We start from the raw sequence: 17,899 nt of genomic DNA, 5'->3' as shown, positions 1-17,899 counted from the left end.
TGATCCACCTAATTTTTTTTAATTTTTCTAAAATTTATATTGAAAATTTTTAGTGATATATTTAAAAAAATTTAGGACCTACTTTACCTATAAAATCTTTGAATTTCTGTAGAAAGTTTTTCAAACTCACCTCACACCCCGGGATGAGTTAAAAAAAACACACACACACTGGTTGATACAATTTGTAGTTTTTTTAAGAATTATAATGTTATTTCTTTTATTTCGGCATAATCTACTATACTTAGGTTTTTGGATTCCAATTTGTAAGTCATTTTTTGGATAACAAGCATAAAAATAATTGTAGATAGTATCATATGAGCGTAATATGTCAATCAGTCATAATGCCCACATATAATTTCAATCGCATTTCAATCGCAGGACACTAACAATATTTTAGCTTGGTCAGGTTTAAATTATAAACCTTTTGTATGAAACTTTACTCCTCAAACACTAGACTCTCGTTATAAGGGCTAAAATGATCGGTTAGATAACAAGCCTAAGAGCCAACTCCGATGGCTTGGACTACACAACACTCTGCAAGCCATGTTGACTAAAAAAACGTTCTCAAATAAAAACAAGAATGCCCAAAAATTGAAACATGTGATAGACATTTGTTGTATTTACGATGTTTAAATTAAAAACTTGATAAATATTTGTTGTATTATTTCACCATGTTTTAATTAAAAACTTGAGTTTTCTATATAAATCCTCTGGATTGTAAAACCCGATCAATTTCCTATTAAAACATACAATAAGAAGGCCCCGTTTTCGAAATTACTTAAAACAAGGACCCATCAAATTCCTTGATGGGATTGGTGGTGGTGGCAGACAATAAAAGTCATCCGCCCTTCAACGCCCAAATTTGTTTACTCATATGCCGACACTTGCAAAATGCCAAATGATGGTTTAAACAACAATTATTTAATAAAGATATTAATATGTTACAATAAAACTTTTTAAAGAAATGTAGACATCGGTAGTGATTGGGTGTCGAAAATCATTGTATATGTAAAAAATGCGTTCACGTCTTCACGATGGTGGTTTTTGGGCTGACCACTATCGTCAACTCCAGTCATTTCTACTTCTACTAATTTGATCAATTTATAGAGTAAATTACAACTCTAATCTTTTTATGTAGTAGTTAGTGTTTAAGGAACCTATTTTATGACTTGGTTTAGGAATCATGTCCTTTACATCATAATAATTCTAAAACTGTATAAATATCTATTGGGAAGCAAAAATTAGGATCAAGATTCATAGATTACTTATTGTGAAATTCTTGAGTTGACAATGACTTGGATAAAGTTGACTTAATAAAGCATGACTTGTCCGAATGAGACTTTAAAGCTTGTATTGTCGATTTATATTTCATGAAAAGGTTATTTTTATCAAGAAGTAAAAAAGTACCAGTTTTGTATATTTACCAACAAAATAAATGAGATTGATAGGAAATGCAAATTGCTGATGATATACAGTCCCAGGGGTGAGCGCGATGCGGTTCGGTGCGTTTATTAGCCAAAACCTCACCACTAACCGCAAATGCGGTTGATCCATTTTCAAAACAGCTTGGTGCGGCTATTTTTGTGGTGCGGTTTTGTTTTTTCTATGTTACGGTTATTAACTGCATGAATTTGGTGCGGTTATTTTGTGTGGTTTTTAACCACAGTTTAGAGCTCAAACGGTTTTAAGATTTCAAACATATTACTTGTAATTAAAAAATAAAAAAATAATAATAATAACAAAAAAAAAAAAAAAAAAAAAAAACTCATAATGTATAAGACAATTAACTTAAATCACAAACAATTAATATCTTAAAAACGTCAAATCAATAGTAATTACAATAAATTTCTTAAAATTGTATAATTTTACCATTTTTCAAAGTTAAACATAACAAAAAATCATACTTTTTTCTTCTAGTATTCATCTTTCATTTCATGAAACTTGTCTTATTTTTAATATTTAATACATTAATAATTAATAAAAAAAAAAAAAAGTTGTACATAATATATACGGTGCGGTGCGGTTTTTGAAAACTAATAACCTTTGAAAAACTGAAAACCTCACCATTGCGGTTGTGGTTTATACGATTAATTTTAGTTGTGGTGCGGTTTTTGCTGTACATAAAAAGAGGTATGAGCCCGTTTCTCAACTTTCAATGAAAAAGAACAAATATACATGTGAGCCTAAAAGTGCTTATATGACAGAATTCGTAAAATGAAAACTTCTTCAACATCTAACAAAACAGATTTGTGAAAATACCAACTACAATATTTGATTCATAAAAACTGACTCAAACTGATTACCACTTACAAACTCGAAAAAAATTGAAAAGAGAAATACAGTAAGTATTTAAAAGAGAAAAACATAAATACAAGGAGTATTTAAATACAAAATATAGAAGTTTAGGGATCAAGAAAAGCAAACCAAACAATTTTTTTTATAGTGGTTCACCTTAATGTGGGGCTAGTCCACATCACCAAAATAACTTTGACGTCATATCTACTACATGAAGCCCTTTAATGGTAAAGACTAAATCGTATGCACAAGTAGTTGTGATATTAACTATGCTGAAAGATGAGAAAATATCACATTCGAAATAGACAAAACTACAAAATAGTCCGTATGGTATGTATTTTTTCAGAAAAAAAACATTCAAACGACTAAACTTTTGGATTGTTGGTCATTTTCAGTATCTTTAGTTGCATTTTGGTCCTTTGAAAAACTAAAAATGACTAAATCTAAATTTGGTCTCTCTCTCTCTCTCTCTCTCTCTCTCTCAATGCAGAAAAGGAATCAGAACCGACGATTCGTAAGATGTTGGTACCAGTTGTATCGATTCTCAATATTTTAGAACCGTAACTAACCAGTTCCGATTCCGGGTACACGCTTTTAACTCTTAAAACCAGATTTTGTAACTATAAATTTTAAACTTTGGAAAAAAATTAATCAAAACGAGTATGGCTTTAAGAAACACCCGTTGAGCACTCATCACCATTGCCTCTATGTTTGAGACTTTGCTTAATGAGATCATGCTAGTAGAAGTTGCTGACATCCCTTTATATAGGAGTAAATTACACGAATGGTCCTTATGGTTTACGATAATTTGCACGTTTGGTCCATAATTTATTTTTTTAACTCGGAAGGTCCCTACTGTTTGTTTTTGTTACGTAGTTGGTCCCTGTATTACCTAAAAATACTATTTTGCCCTTAATTTATTTAAATAAACACCCTCAATCTCACACCCCTCATCTTACCTTACCTACCCCAACAGTTTTTCCTATTTAAATAATAGTGTTTTTAGGTAAGACAGGGACCAAACATGTAACAAAAACAAACAATAGAGAGCAAACGCGTAACAAAAACAAATAGTAGGGACCTCCCGAGTTAAAAAAATAAATTAAGAACCAAACGCATAAATTACCCCAAACCATAGGGACCATTCGTGTAATTTACTCTTTATATAGAGAAGACACACCCACCCATTTCTTATACACTATCGATGTGGGACAACTAGTCTCATATTCTAATTCCACCTTTTGTTTTATAATATCAACTTTCTCTATCCAATAACATAAAAAGTCTAACAATGATTTTAGTTTAAAAAAAAAAAAACATGAAAATCCACTATCATCTTGTAGTTAATCATTTACCTAAACTCACACACATTTATAAAGCCATGCAAATGTGTTCTTCACTAGGAAGCCCAAAACAAAAACTTTGAACCTTAACCTGATGCTAGTTTTTAATATTTTACAAAAAAAAAATGAATGAAAAAAGTTTAAAAAAAATGATTACAGTACATAATTTCAATTAAATTTACTTGAACAAACATATCAAAATCATACAAGGAAGCCATGTTTTCTTTAGATTCATAGTGTTCTTCAAATCACCATCCACATCACCACCAAACGCAATGTCATTATATCTCTCTCTTCGATTTCTTGTAAAATCAAACCTAAAACAAACCCATGAGTGAGTTCAATATAATGAAAGTGGAACGTAATATTTGGTAATGCTAATCCATATAGAAGATAGAAACTGGAATGTTATATTTTGAAAAGAAAAGATTTTCAAAAAAAAATGAAAAGGCATTGCTAATCGAGAAAGATTAAAAAGATGAGAGTGCGAAACAAAATTTTGATAGTTTTACAAAAATAAATTAATTAAAATTTCAAAAAAATAAAATAAAAGCACAATGCTTTCATTTGGGAAGATTTTCAAAAAACAAAATGAAAATTCAATGTTGTATCTGGTCAGTTGAAAAAAAAAAGCTGAATGTGCAATGCTAAATACAATAAACTTTAGAAAAAAAAAAAAAAACTGAAATTCCAAAGCAACTTTTTTAATAGATTTCAAAACAATAAAAGGGAAACACAATGATAAAACTGGGTAGTTTTAGAAAAAAAGAGAGTCAAGTGTTAATTTTGTGTAGTTTGTCAATAATACTGAAATGCAATGTTATATTTGGTACGATTTTCGAAAACATAAAATGCAACGCTATAGTTGGAAGATTTTCAAAAAAAAACTAAAGTGTAATACTATATTTGGGTAGTTTTAAAAAAAAAAGTGCAATGCTATATTTGGAAAGATTTAAAAAAAATGAAAAACAATGTTGTATCTAGATAATCTTAGAAAAACATGAAAGTACAATGCTATGCTTAAAAAGTGCATATATCTGGGTAGTTTTTAAAAAAATGTAAATGTAATATGCTATATTTAATGTAAATGCAATGCTACAATTGGGTGTTTTAATGAAAATGAAAGTGCAATGCTCTACTTGGGTAGTTTTAAAAAAAATTATAGTGCAATGATATACTTTGTAGTTTTTCTAAAAAAAATGTAATTACAATGTTATGTCTAAGAAGTTTAAAAACAAGAAATTACAATAATATATTTGGGAAGATTTTCAAAAAACTAAATGCACTGCTACATCAATGTGGTTTTAAAAAAAATAGAAGTGCAATGCTATAGTTGCAAAGTTTTTCAAAAAAAAAAAAAAATGTAATGCTATAACTTGGTAGTTTCAAAAAGAGAAAGTTTGGAGCTTTTTTAGGGTTGTTTATATGAAAAAACTGTAAATGCAATGTTATATCCGGGTATTTTCTATAAAAATGAAAAACAATGTTGTATTTGGATAGTTTTTCAAAAAAATGAAAATACAAGATTGAGATTTCTTTTAAAAATAACTAAAAATGCAATGCTATTTCTGAGACATTTAAAAAGAATGAAATGGCAAAGCTATATATGGCTAGTTTTTTTTAAAATAAAGAAGTGAAGATGTCAATCCTTTATCTAGTTTTTAAATTTAGGAAGATTTTTAAAACAATAAAAGCCAAAGCTAAGGCGGTTAAAAAAATGAAAGTGCAAAGTTATATTTGGGTAGTATCTAAAAAAACTGAAAATGTTAATAAAAAATAACAAAAAATAGAATAATATAGATTTTGAAAAAAAAAAGATGACAGTGCAATGCTATATATTTGGTAAGATTTCAACAAAAATAAAATAGCAATGCAATATCTAGGTAAAGTTAAAAAAAATAATTAAAAATTTACATTAAAGTGCTATGCTATATTAGTTTAGTTTTTCAAAATATAAATGATAATGCAATGCAAGTTGAATTTTTTTTGAAAAAGCAATGCTATTTCTTGGACATACAATGTCATAGTTAGGTAGTTTTTCATAAAAAAATAAAAGTGCAACGCATTATTTGGGGAAGATTTTCAAAATAATGGAAATGCAATATTATATGAGTAGTTTTTCAAAAAATAAAAATACAATGGTATAAAAGAATAGTTTTAGAAAGAAAAAGATAATGCAAAGCCATGTATTTAGGAAGAGTACAAACAAATGGAAATGCAATGCTATATCCAGGTGGATTTAGAAAAAATGAACCTGCAATGCTTATATTATGGGAAGATTTAAATAAAAAATAAAAAAGTGATAATTAAATTAAATGCTATATTTGGTTAGTTTAAAAAAAAATAAAAGTGCAGTGTTTATTTTGAAAAGATTTCAAAAAAGAATGGAAATGCATTTCTATATTTGGGAAGATACTCAAAAAAATGAAAAGAGAAAACAATGTTATGAAAGTGAAATGCTATCTTTAAAAAGATTTTCAAAAATCAATGAAACTGCAATGTTATATCTGGGAAGTTAATTAAAAAAACAAAAGTGCAATGCTACAATTACAAAGATTTTCAAAAAAAAAAAAAAGGAAAAGAAAATGCAATGCTATATCGAGGTAGTTTAAAAAAAGTTAAGAGTGCAATGTTATATTTGAGTAGCTTTTCGAAAAAATGAAAAGGCAATGTTAATTTTATGTAGTTTTAATAAAATGAAAATGAAAATGTCATATATCTATGTAGTTCAAAAAAATGAAATGGCAATGCTATAATTGAGCAGCTTTAAAAAAATATAATGCTATTTTTTGGAAGCGTTTAAAAAAATGTATAAATTAAAATGTAATTCTATATTTGGTAGTTTTAATAAAATGAATGTGCAATGTTATATTTTGGAAGGTTTAAAAATAAGATAAAAGTGCAATGCTATATTTGGGAAGAGTTTCAAAAAAATAAAATTGCAATGTTTTATTTGGGTAGTTTTAAAAGAATGAATAGCTTTTCAAAAAAAACAGAAGTGCAAAACTAAACTTGAGAGTTTTAAAAAAAATGTTGAATCCAAAAAGTTTTAGAAGAAATGAATTTGCAGTGCTATACTTGGGAAGATTTAAAAATAAAATAAAAATGTAATGCTATTTCTAGAAGTTTTTTAAAAAAAATGAAAGTGTTGAGAGCTATATTTGGGAAGATTTTCAAAATTAAAAGGATTGTGCAATGCTATAATTGGGTTGATTTAAAAAAAATGAAATGATATATCAAGGTAGTTTTAAAAAAATAGAAGTACAATGCTATATTTGGGTAAATTTTTGAAAAAAAAAATGAAAATGCAATGATATATCTGGGTAGGTTTAAAAAAGGTTCAATGCCCAATTTGTGTAGTTTTAGTATAAACGAAAGTTCATTAGTTTATTAAGGATATTTTTTTTAAAAAAAATATTAAAATTTAATTGTTTTGATGGGTTGTTTTTAGAAAAGAATGAAAATCTAGTTCTATATTTGGGTTGATTGAAAAAAAAAATGAAAATGCAATGCTATATTGACGTAGTTTTAAAAATAAAATGGAAGTAGAGTGTTATATTTAAGTAGATTTTCAAAAATAAAAATGAAAATGCAAGGATATATCTGTGTAGGTTTTTAAAAAAAGTTCATTGCCATATTTGGGTAAAAATTAGCTAGTTTTAATGAAAATGAAAGTTTAATGTTAAATTTGGGAAGATTTTCAAAAAAAAAATGAAAAAAAAATGCAATGATATATCATGGTAGTTTTCAATAAAAAAAAAAAGTAGGTTTAAAACTATATTTAGGTAGTTTCTTAATAAAAAATGTAAATGCAATGATATATTTGTGTAGACTTTCATAAAATAAATGAAAATGCAATGATATAGCTGGGTGGTTTAAAAAAAAAAAAAAAAAAAAAAGTCTAATGCTATATTTTGGTAAAAATAGGGTACTTTAAAAAAAAGTTCATTGCTATATTGAGTTGTTACTTACAGAAAAAATTAAAAGTCTAATAATCTAAATGGAAAGATTTAGGAAAAAAACTAAGTTTAATGCTATATTAAAGTAGATTTTCAAAAAATATGAAAGTGTATTGCTACATTTGAGTACATTTTCAAAAAAAAACTGATTATGCAATAATACATCTTAATAGTTTTTAAAAAAAATATGAAAGTTCAATACTATGTTTGGGTACTTTTTTCCAAAAAACTGAAATCTGAGATGTTTAAAAAAAATGTTAATGCAAAGCTATATTTGGGAAGCTTTTTGAAGAAATGAACATGGAATATTTAAATTTGGGTGGATTTACAAAAAATATGAAACTGTAATGCTAGGTAAAAATTGGGTAGTTATAAAAAAATGAAAGTTTATCTCAATACTAAGTAGTTATTTAATGAAATAGAATGAAAGTGCAATGCAATATTTGGGAAGTTTTTTGAAAAAAAAAAATGCATTGGAATATCTGCGTAGTTTCAAAAAAATGAAAGTGCAATGCTATATTTAGGAAAGATTTAAATACAATGAAAGTTCAACACTATTTGGTAAGTTTTTTAGAAAAAAATGAAAATATAAAGAAATGTGTGCATGCAATGCTATATTTGGGTAACTTTGGACAAAAAATGAAAGTGCATTGCTATATTTGGGTAGATTTTCAAAAGAAAATGAAAATATCAATTACATATTTGGGTAAATATTGGGTAGTTTAAATGAAAAAATGAAAGTTGAATAATATATTTGGGAAGAATGGAAGTTTTTTGTAGATTTAAATAAAAATTAAAATGCAAAGCTATATCTAGGGAATTTAAAAAAAATAAAAGTGCAATGCTATATTTGGTTGGTTTTTCACAAAAATATGAGAATGGAATGATATATCTAAAGAAGTTTTTAGTAAAAATGAAAATGAATGCTATATTCAGGTAGTTTAAAAAATACAATGCCATATTTGGGAAGATTTTCAAAAAAAATGAAAATGCATTGCTATATCTGGGCAATTTTTTAAAAAAAATGGAAATGCAATAATATATTCGAATAGTTTTTCAAAATAAAAATGAAAATGAAATGTTGTAACTGTTACAAAAAAATGAATATGTAATGCTCGATCAGCGCAGTTTTAAAAAAAAATGAAAATTTAAAGTTATATTTGGGTAGTGTTGTAAAAAAAATGCAATGCTCTATTTGGGTAGTTTTTTAAAATAAAATAAAAATCTGCAATGCTATACTTGAGCAGTTTTTTTTATAAATATATTTTAAAAAAAAAAAAAAACTGAAAATGTAATGGTATATCAGTATATCCGGGTAGTTTTTGAAAATATTAATATCCAGGGCTTAATTTGGGTATTTTTAAAAATGAAAATGAATTTATGTATCCTGGGTAGTTCTAGAAAAATGAAAATGTAAACCTATATTTGGGTAGTTTTTCAAAATAATTGAAGGTGCATATATTTGGGAAAAAATTTAAAAAAAAAATGAAAGTGCAATGCTACATTTGAGTAGTTTTAAGAAAGTTCAAAACACAATGCTAAATCTGGGTAGTTTTTTTGAAAAGAAAAACAAAAGTGCAATGCTGATTGTGTGGTTTTTTTCAAAAAAAATTGAAAATGGATAGTAATATCTTACAAGTTTTATAAATATATATACGCAAAGCTATTTTTGGGTAGTTTTTCAAAAAAAAAAACACAACACTATATTTTAGGAATTTTATTAAAAAAATGCAATGCTATATCTACGTAATTTTATAAAGAAATCAATGTGCATTACTGTATTTGAGAAAATTTTAAAACAAAAAATGAATATGCAATGCTATATGTGGTTAGCTTTTAAAAAAACTAAAAACAATCCTATAGTGGAGTAATTTGAAGAAAATGAAACCTATTCAAGTAGAATGTTTTAAAATAAAAATGCAAAGTTATACCTGGGTAATTTAAAAAAAATGAAAGTGCAAAGGTATATTTTGGTAGCTTTTTAAAAAATATGAAAATTTCATATGATATTTTTGGTTAGATTACCAAATTACCAAAAAAAAATAAACAAATAAAAAAATAAACTCATGAAATGCCATATAAAAGAATCTCTTCAAAAATTTGAAATGCAATGCTAAATTTAGGAAGGTTTAATAAAAAATGAAAATAAAATGTTATATCTGGTAGTTATAAAAAAAAGTGCAAAGCTATATGAAATGCATATATGAGTAGTTTTTCAAAATAAAAAGAAAGTGTAATGCTATATTTGGGTTGATTTAAAAAAAATGAAAATGCATGCTTTAAAGATGTACTTTTTAATAAAAATGGAAGTAAAATACTATATTTGGATAGATTTAAAAAAGAAAATGTAATGATACACCTCGGTAGGTTTAAAAAAAAATTATGCCATAATTGGGTAAAAATTGGGTAGTTCTAATAAAATGCAAAATTCATTGTAGTTGGGTAGTTTTTCAAAAAAATGAAAATATAACTCTGATTGGGTCGATTTTCAAAAAAGAAACAAAGTGTAATGCTATATCTGGATAGATTTTCTAAAAAAATATATGCAATGATATATCTTGGTAGTTTTCAAAACTTTAAGTTTAATACTATTATTGGGTAGGTTTTAAAAAAATTAAAATGCAATGGTTTATTTGAGAGGTTTTTAAAAAGGAAAGTTCAATGCTATAGTTGGGTAATTGAAAATAAAATAAAATAAAATAAAAAAACAGAGTCAATGCTTTGGTTAGTTTTAAAAAATATGCACTGCTATAATTAGGTAGTCTTTTATTCAAAAAAAGTGCAATGCAATATTTGAGTAGTTTTTAACAAGTTGAAAATGCAACGCTAAATCTGGGTAGTTTTTTTGAAAAAAAAAATGAAAGTGCAATGCTACATTTGTGTGGTTTTTCATGAAAACTGAAAATGGAATGTTATATCTGACAAGTTTTATAAATATACGCAAAGCTTTTTTTGGGTAGTTTTTCAAAAAACAAACCACAACGCCATATTTTGGAAATTTTATTAAAAAATCAAAATCCAATGCTATATCTATGTAATTTTATGAAAAAATTAAATGTGCATTACTGCATTTAGGAAAAATTTAAAACAAAAAATGGATATGAAAAGAAATTTGAAAATTTCATATGCTATATCTGATGCTCTCTAGCTAGGTTTTAAACATTTTAAGTGCAATGCCATATTTAAGAATCTTTTCAAAAAATTGAAATGCAATGCTATATTTAGGAAGGTTTAATAAAAAATTTAAGTGCAATGCTTTCTTTGGAAAGATTTTAAAAAAATGAAAAACAATGTTATATATAGATAGCTTTAGAAAAAAAAAAAAAAAAAAACAAAGTAAACTGCAATTTCTGGGAGGTTATAATAAAGTAATGGCAATGCAATATTTGGGTAGTTTTTCAAAATAAATAAAAATGCTATGTTATATGTATGAAGATTTCCAAAGAAAAAGAAAATGCTATATTTGGGAAGATTTTAAAAAAATGAAAAACAATGCTGTATCTAGATAACCTTAGAAAAATATGAAAGTACAATGCTATACTTAAAAAGTGCATACATTCGGGTAGTTTTTAAAAAAATGTAAATGTAAAATGTTATATTTAGGGAAAAAAATTAAAATGAAAATGCGATGCTACAATTGGGTGTTCTAATGAAAATGAAAGTGCAATGCTCTACTTGGGTAGTTTTCAAAAAAAAAATCATATTAAAAATAAAATGCAATAATAGAATTCGAAGAATTTGGGTAGATATTTGAAAAAAGAAATGAAAATATAATGATCTATCTAGGTAGGTTAAAAAAAGGTTCAATGCCAAATTTGGGTAGTTTTAGTATAAACGAAAGTTCAATAGTATATTTCGGATGTTTTTAAAAAAAATGAAAATAAAATTGTCTTGATGGGTTGTTTTTAGAAAAGAATGAAAATCTAGTGCTATATTTGGGTTGATTTAAAAAAATGAAAATGCAATGCTATATTGACGTAGTTTTGAAAATAAAATGGAAGTACAATGCTACATTTAAGTAGATTTTCAAAAATAAAAACGAAAATGCAAGGATATATCTGTGAAGGTTTTTAAAAAATGTTTAATGCCATATTTGGGTAAAAACTAGCTTGTTTTAATGAAAATGAAAGTTTAATGTTAAATTTAGGTGGATTTTCTAAAAATGTGAAAAAAAAAACAATGATATATCGTGGTAGTTTTCAATAAAAAAAAAAGTAGGTTTAAAACTATATTTAGGTAGTATCTTAAAAAATGAAATTGCAATGATATATTTGTGTAGAATTCCATAAAATAAATGAAAATGCAATGATATAGCTGGGTAGTTTAAAAAAAAAAAAGTCTAATGCTATATTTTGGTAAAAATAGGGTACTTTAAAAAAAAGTTCATTGCTATATTGAGTTGTTACTTAACGAAAAAATTAAAAGTCTAATAATCTAAATGGAAAGATTAAGGAAAAAAAAATAAAGTTTAATGCTATATTAAAGTAGATTTTCAAAAAATATGAAAGTGTATCACTACATTTGACTACACTTTCAAAGAAAATGAATATGCAATAATACGTCTTAATAGTTTTTTAAAAAAATATATGAAAGTTCAATACTATGTTTGGGTACTTTTTTCCAAAAAAAAATGAAGATATTTGAGATGTTTAAAAAATATGTAAATCCAATGCTATATTTGGGAAGCTTTTTGAAAAAATGAACATGCAATATTAAATTTTGGTGGATTTTCGAAAAATATGAAACTGTAATGCTGGGTAAAATTGGGTAGTTATAAAAAAAATGAAAGTTTATCTCAATACTAAGTAGTTATTTAACGAAACAAAATGAAAGTGTAATGCCCAAATTTGGTAGATTTCCCCAAAAAAAATTGGAAGTTCATTAAATTTTAAGAAAATGAAAATGCAATGCCATAAGGAGGTAGTTAAAAAAAATAGAATTACAATGCTATATTTGGGTAGATTTTTAAAAGAAAATGAAAATGCAAGGAAATATCATATATCTAGGTAGGTTAAAACAATCAATTACATATTTGGGTAAAAATTGGGTACTTTTAATGAAAAAATGAAAGTTGAATAATATATTTGGGAAGAATGGAAGTTTTTTGTAGATTTAAATAAAAATGAAAATGCAAAGCTATATCTAGGGAATTTTTTTTTAAAAAAAAAAAAAAAAAAAAAAAAAAGTGCAATGCTATAGTTAGTTGGTTTTTCACAAAAATATGAGAATGGAATGATATATCTAAAGAAGTTTTTAGTAAAAATGAAAATGCATGCTATATTCAGGTAGTTTAAAAAAATACAATGCCATATTTGGGAAGATTTTCAAAAAAATGAAAATGCATTGCTATATCTGGGCAATTTTAAAAAAATAATGAAAATGCAATAATGTATTTAGGTAGTTTTTAAAAAAAGAAGGTAGAATGCAATAATCAGATAGTTTTTCAAATATATAAAATAAAATAAAATGTTGTATCTGGGCTGTTATAAAAAAAAATGAATACATAATGCTCTATCAGGGTAGTTTTAAAAAAAATGAAAATTTAAAGTTACATTTGGGTAGTGTTGTAAAAAAATGCAATGCTCTATTTGGGTAGTTTTTCAAAATAAAATAAAAATCTGCAATGCTATACTTGAGCAGTTTTTTTATAAATATATTTTTTTTAAAAAAAGAAACTGAAAATGTAATGCTATCAGTATATCCGGGTTTTTTTTGAAGATATGAATGCCCAAGGCTTAGTTTGACTAGTTTTAAAAATGAAAATGAAATGATCTATCTGAGTATTTCTAAAAAAGAATGAAAATGTAATCCTATATTTGGGTAGTTTATCAAAATTATTGAAGGTGGATATATTTGGGAAACTTTAGAAAAAAAAATGAAAGTGCAATGCTACATTTGTGTGGTTTTTCAAAAAAACAGAAAATGGAATGTAATATCTGACAAGTTTTATAAATGTATATACGCAAAGTTCTTTTTGGGTAGTTTTTCAAAAAACAAACAGCAACGCCTTATTTTGGAAATTTTATTAAAAAAAATAAAATATCTACCTAATTTTATGAAGATACCAATGTGCATTTATGTATTTGGGAAAATTTTAAAACAAAAAATGGATATGCAATGCTATATGTGGTTAGTTTTTAAAAAAAACTAAAAACAATCCTATAGCCGAGTAGTTTAAAAAAAACTGAAACCTATTCAAATAGAAAGTTTTAAAATAAAAATGCAAAGTTACACCTAGGTAATTTTAAAAAAAAAAATGAAAGTTCAAAGGTATATTTTGGTAGTTTTTTAAAAAATATATTTTACTATATTTGGTTAGATTTTCAAAAATGCAATGCTATATTTAGGAAGGTTTATTAAAAAAAATAAAAATAAAATGTTATATCCGGTAGTTATAAAAAAAAGTGCAAAGCAATATGAAATGCATATATGAGTAGTTTTTCAAAATAAAAAGTAAGTGTAATGCTATGATTGGATAGATTTTAAAAAATGAAAATGCAATGATAAACCTCGGTAGGTTAAAAAAGAATTTATGCCATAACTGGGTAATATTGGGTAGTTCTAATAAAATGCAAAATTCATTGTATTTGGGTAGTTATTCAAAAAAATGAAAATATAACTCTGATTGGGTGGATTTTAAAAAAAGAAAAAAAGTGTAATGCTATATCTGGATAGATTTTCTAAAAAAAATATATGCAATGATATAGCCTGGTAGTTTTCAAAAAAAAATGAAAGTTTAATACTATTATTGAGTAGTTTTTAAATAAAATGAAAAGGCAACGGTATATTTGAGAGGTTTTAAAAAAGGAAAGTGAAATGCTATATTTGGGTAAATTCTAAAAAAAAATGATAATGCAATTCTATATCAAGGTAGTTTTTAAAAAAATGGAAACACAATGCTTTATTTGGGTAGATTTTCAAAATGAAAAAATGCCATGATATATCTACGAAGATTTAAATAAATAAAAAAATTCATTGCTATATTGAGTAGTTATTTACGAAAAAAAATGAATGTATTTTACTCTAATCAAGTAGTTTTTCAAATATAAAAATTGAAAGTATAATGTTGTGTTTATGAAGATTTTCAAAAAATATGAAAGTGTAATGCTATAAATGTGTAGACTTTCATAAAATAAATGAAAATGCAATGATATATCAGGGTAGTTTTTAAAACAATGAAAGTGCAATGCTATATTTAGGTAAAAATTCAAAAACAAATGAAAAGTCAATGCTATCTTTCAAAAGATTTGCATAAAAAAATGAAAATGCAATGATATATCTGAATAGTTTTAGAAAAAATGAAAGTGCAATGCTATTTTTCAAAAAGTTTTGGAAAACAAAATGTAAATTCATCGCTATATTTGGGTTGTTTTAAAATGATTGAAAGTTCAATGCTATATTGGGTAGTTTTTCAAAGAAAATGAATGTGTAATGCTATATATGGGAATATTTAAAAATAAGAAAATGCAATGCTATATCAGGATCACTTTAAAAAAATGAAAGTGCAAAGCTATATTAGGATAGTTTTGGGGGAAAAAAAAAAGTCCAACTATACATTTGGGCAGTTTTTTATTTTAAAAAAAAAACAAAAATACAATCGATAAACTTAGAAATATACTCATGTAACCCACCCCCTCCTCTATATATAACCCCACACATTGTTGGATAAAAATCACCCAAATCCTACTTAAACATATAATGAACATAACTAAAAACTTACCTTGTTACTATGCATTGACAATTAATCTCCATATGACAGATATAGAAGCCCTTGAACCTAAAACAACATGTCAACATCAACATAAATAGTATTGTAGTTGGAGATTACAATCAATATAAACATATACAGAGTTACATATAACATTAGTATCCAATTTTATCACTGTTAATTGATCCAATTATTAGCATTTTGCTTTCATTGTTTTGATTAGGAAACTTGTTTACTAGCATCCTACTTTATTTCCTAACTCTAAATCTCTGTTCATAACACTTCTTTAAAAAGAGGAAGTAAATGGTTTAGGGAAAACATACCATTACATATTGTTTTATCATGAATCATTTAGAGGCATAATAAATATATAAGTTTTATTTTTCAAGTATTTAAACCTTGATTGCATAGTGAATTTTGATCCAAAATTCACCAATACAAAAACATGAACCTAATAGTACTAATATCATGTTCATATCAGTTATGACAAAGAATACACCCAGTCATTACACAAACATGATCCTTTAGCAACTGCAATTCTTTTACAAGTAACAGATCATGAAGTGTTGGAAGACACGAATTAGGGTTAGCAATCAGTTGCTTTTATTCAGTTTTCCAACAGCTATAGCAGAATACAGACAATTCATTGGAACTAACTCTTCTTTATTAACAGTTAACATGGTCAGGCCACATGATTCCTCGTTGCTAAAAACAAAAACTACAACTAACAAAACACTAAGGCGATCGTAATTCAAAATACGGATTTCTTCTTTGAGAGTGAGATTACCGGTGAGGAAACTGGTGTGATCTGTAAAGGGATTGACAACTGCAATACATGTTGCCTGCACAAAATAAGAAATCAAGTGAATGAACTGAATTCAGCACATAATCAATTGATTATCTAAAGCGTATCGAAAACTGAACAGTGGATAATGTGTTTATTCAAAATCATTGACAAGACGGTGTGATGAATGAAACAGATAAGAGTTTTCATTGATGGATGAGCACCCGTAGAGCAAGTTGAAAACGGTGGAGATAATGTGTGAGAGCCAGTTAGACTTCGGTGTTCTTAAACGCTCGGTAGGATTCCAATTTTGCCTCTATTTTTTCCGGTAATCGAGGTGGATGTAAGGGAGAGAAATCGAGGAATGTATCATCTTATTTGGATTGAGAATTGCTTGAAGTCCTGAACTATGGATTGAAACAAATGGGAGAAGAAGGAAGAAAGGAACCCTAAAATTAATAGAATGAAGAAGAGAAACTATTAGGGTTAAACTTCATCGTTTTTATGAGAAGAAACTGTTCAGTTTCCAGAGATCGAAAGAAGAATAAAAGGGCGGTGATGGTATACGCTACGCGTGTGGCGGTGTGGATTCCGGAACGGAGCATTAACATCCAGAACCGGCTAAAACCCAAATACTGACAAACAAGAAAAAAATAATAATAAAATACACACAATGCAGCGGACTATTATTAGTTTTATTTATGGATAGTTTTCTTTCGGTAATAATTTCGGAGCAACGGTTAGGTTAATTTTAGTAAATAATTTCTAAATGGTGGTTAGTTTCGATGGACGGCCTTTTGTTTCTTTTCAGTAAATATATAGTATATTTTTTGTCCAGATTAATTTGCTTTTAGTAACTCGTCGAAAACATTATAATTGAATTATCCGTTACATCGAAACCATTTCATTAAATGTTTCCTTTTCAAATAATATAAAAAAAATATGTTAAAAAGTGAAATTCATATATCGACTATACAAAATATCCCTTTTTATATCGATGATATTTTTCAAAATTCATAATTATACTTTTACCCTTTTGTTGTAATGTTTGGACTGACGAATAGTTTTCATGCACCGGTTAGTTTCCATGCATCAGATTTGGGAAAATAGTTTATTTTCAACGAATAATGATCGATTAGATGAGTAAGGGCGTGTTCGGCACAGAGTGTTTGGGAGCGTTTGAGAGCTTCTAACGTTTGACAAAACGTTCCGTTTTGAATAGAAAGCATCGTTCGGCACTACAAGCTTCTAACGTTTACTTTAAACAAAACACTTCAAATCCAAATGCTACTTCATATAGCGTTTAACAAAACGCTACAAGCTACAAGCTACCCGCTACCCACTACAAGTTACCCGTTACCAGCTAATTTTGCCAAACACATCATAATTGTTTAATGAAAATGTAGAATGGAAAATAATTTAAAGGTGCCCAACGGACAGTTTATGGGAAATAAATACACTTTAATACAAACTTTTTATTTTGAAGGTGATGACTTAGATGATACATTTGTTTCTCTTTTAATATCTAATAAAAACCAATATGGTTTCAAATTTTAAAAGCATGTAAGAAATTACAAAAACTACTTATTAAGCAATCTTTAACTTCTCACACAACAATGCTAAAAGAAATATAGAGATCGAATGGGAAATTTGTATTTGTATTTCATGTTTGTCATGTGTTTATGAGATACGGCCAAATTCAAAATAGAAATGAGAATTAAAGCTTGGAAAAAGTCTTCTCAATCTTTGACATCACTACCACCTATTGAAATGTATCGCCATCTAAACATAATAGGGAACTAATAACTTT

The 17,899-nt window shown here is 26.4% G+C and overlaps 1 long non-coding RNA gene across 2 annotated transcripts; it reads right to left on the bottom strand.

The window, feature by feature from the left end:
• Nucleotides 1-3,645: 3,645 nt before the first annotated feature.
• LOC145101954 (uncharacterized) lies at nucleotides 3,646-16,667 on the bottom strand. Of its 2 annotated transcripts, XR_013705943.1 has the most exons (4): nucleotides 16,314-16,667; nucleotides 16,093-16,147; nucleotides 15,318-15,374; nucleotides 3,646-3,955 (listed from the first exon to the last, which is right to left on the bottom strand). It is a non-coding gene; the product is annotated as an uncharacterized LOC145101954 (long non-coding RNA). The 2 variants fall into 2 exon arrangements; XR_013705942.1 differs by lacking the exon at nucleotides 16,314-16,667 and having other exon boundaries at nucleotides 3,765-3,955; nucleotides 16,093-16,230.
• Nucleotides 16,668-17,899: the final 1,232 nt, after the last annotated feature.

Source organism: Lactuca serriola, chromosome 4, assembly GCF_051521515.1.
Source record: "Lactuca serriola cultivar US96UC23 chromosome 4, Lser_US96UC23_V15, whole genome shotgun sequence".
Classification (NCBI taxonomy): domain Eukaryota; kingdom Viridiplantae; phylum Streptophyta; class Magnoliopsida; order Asterales; family Asteraceae; genus Lactuca; species Lactuca serriola.
This window is presented reverse-complemented; position numbering and strand designations above follow the sequence as displayed.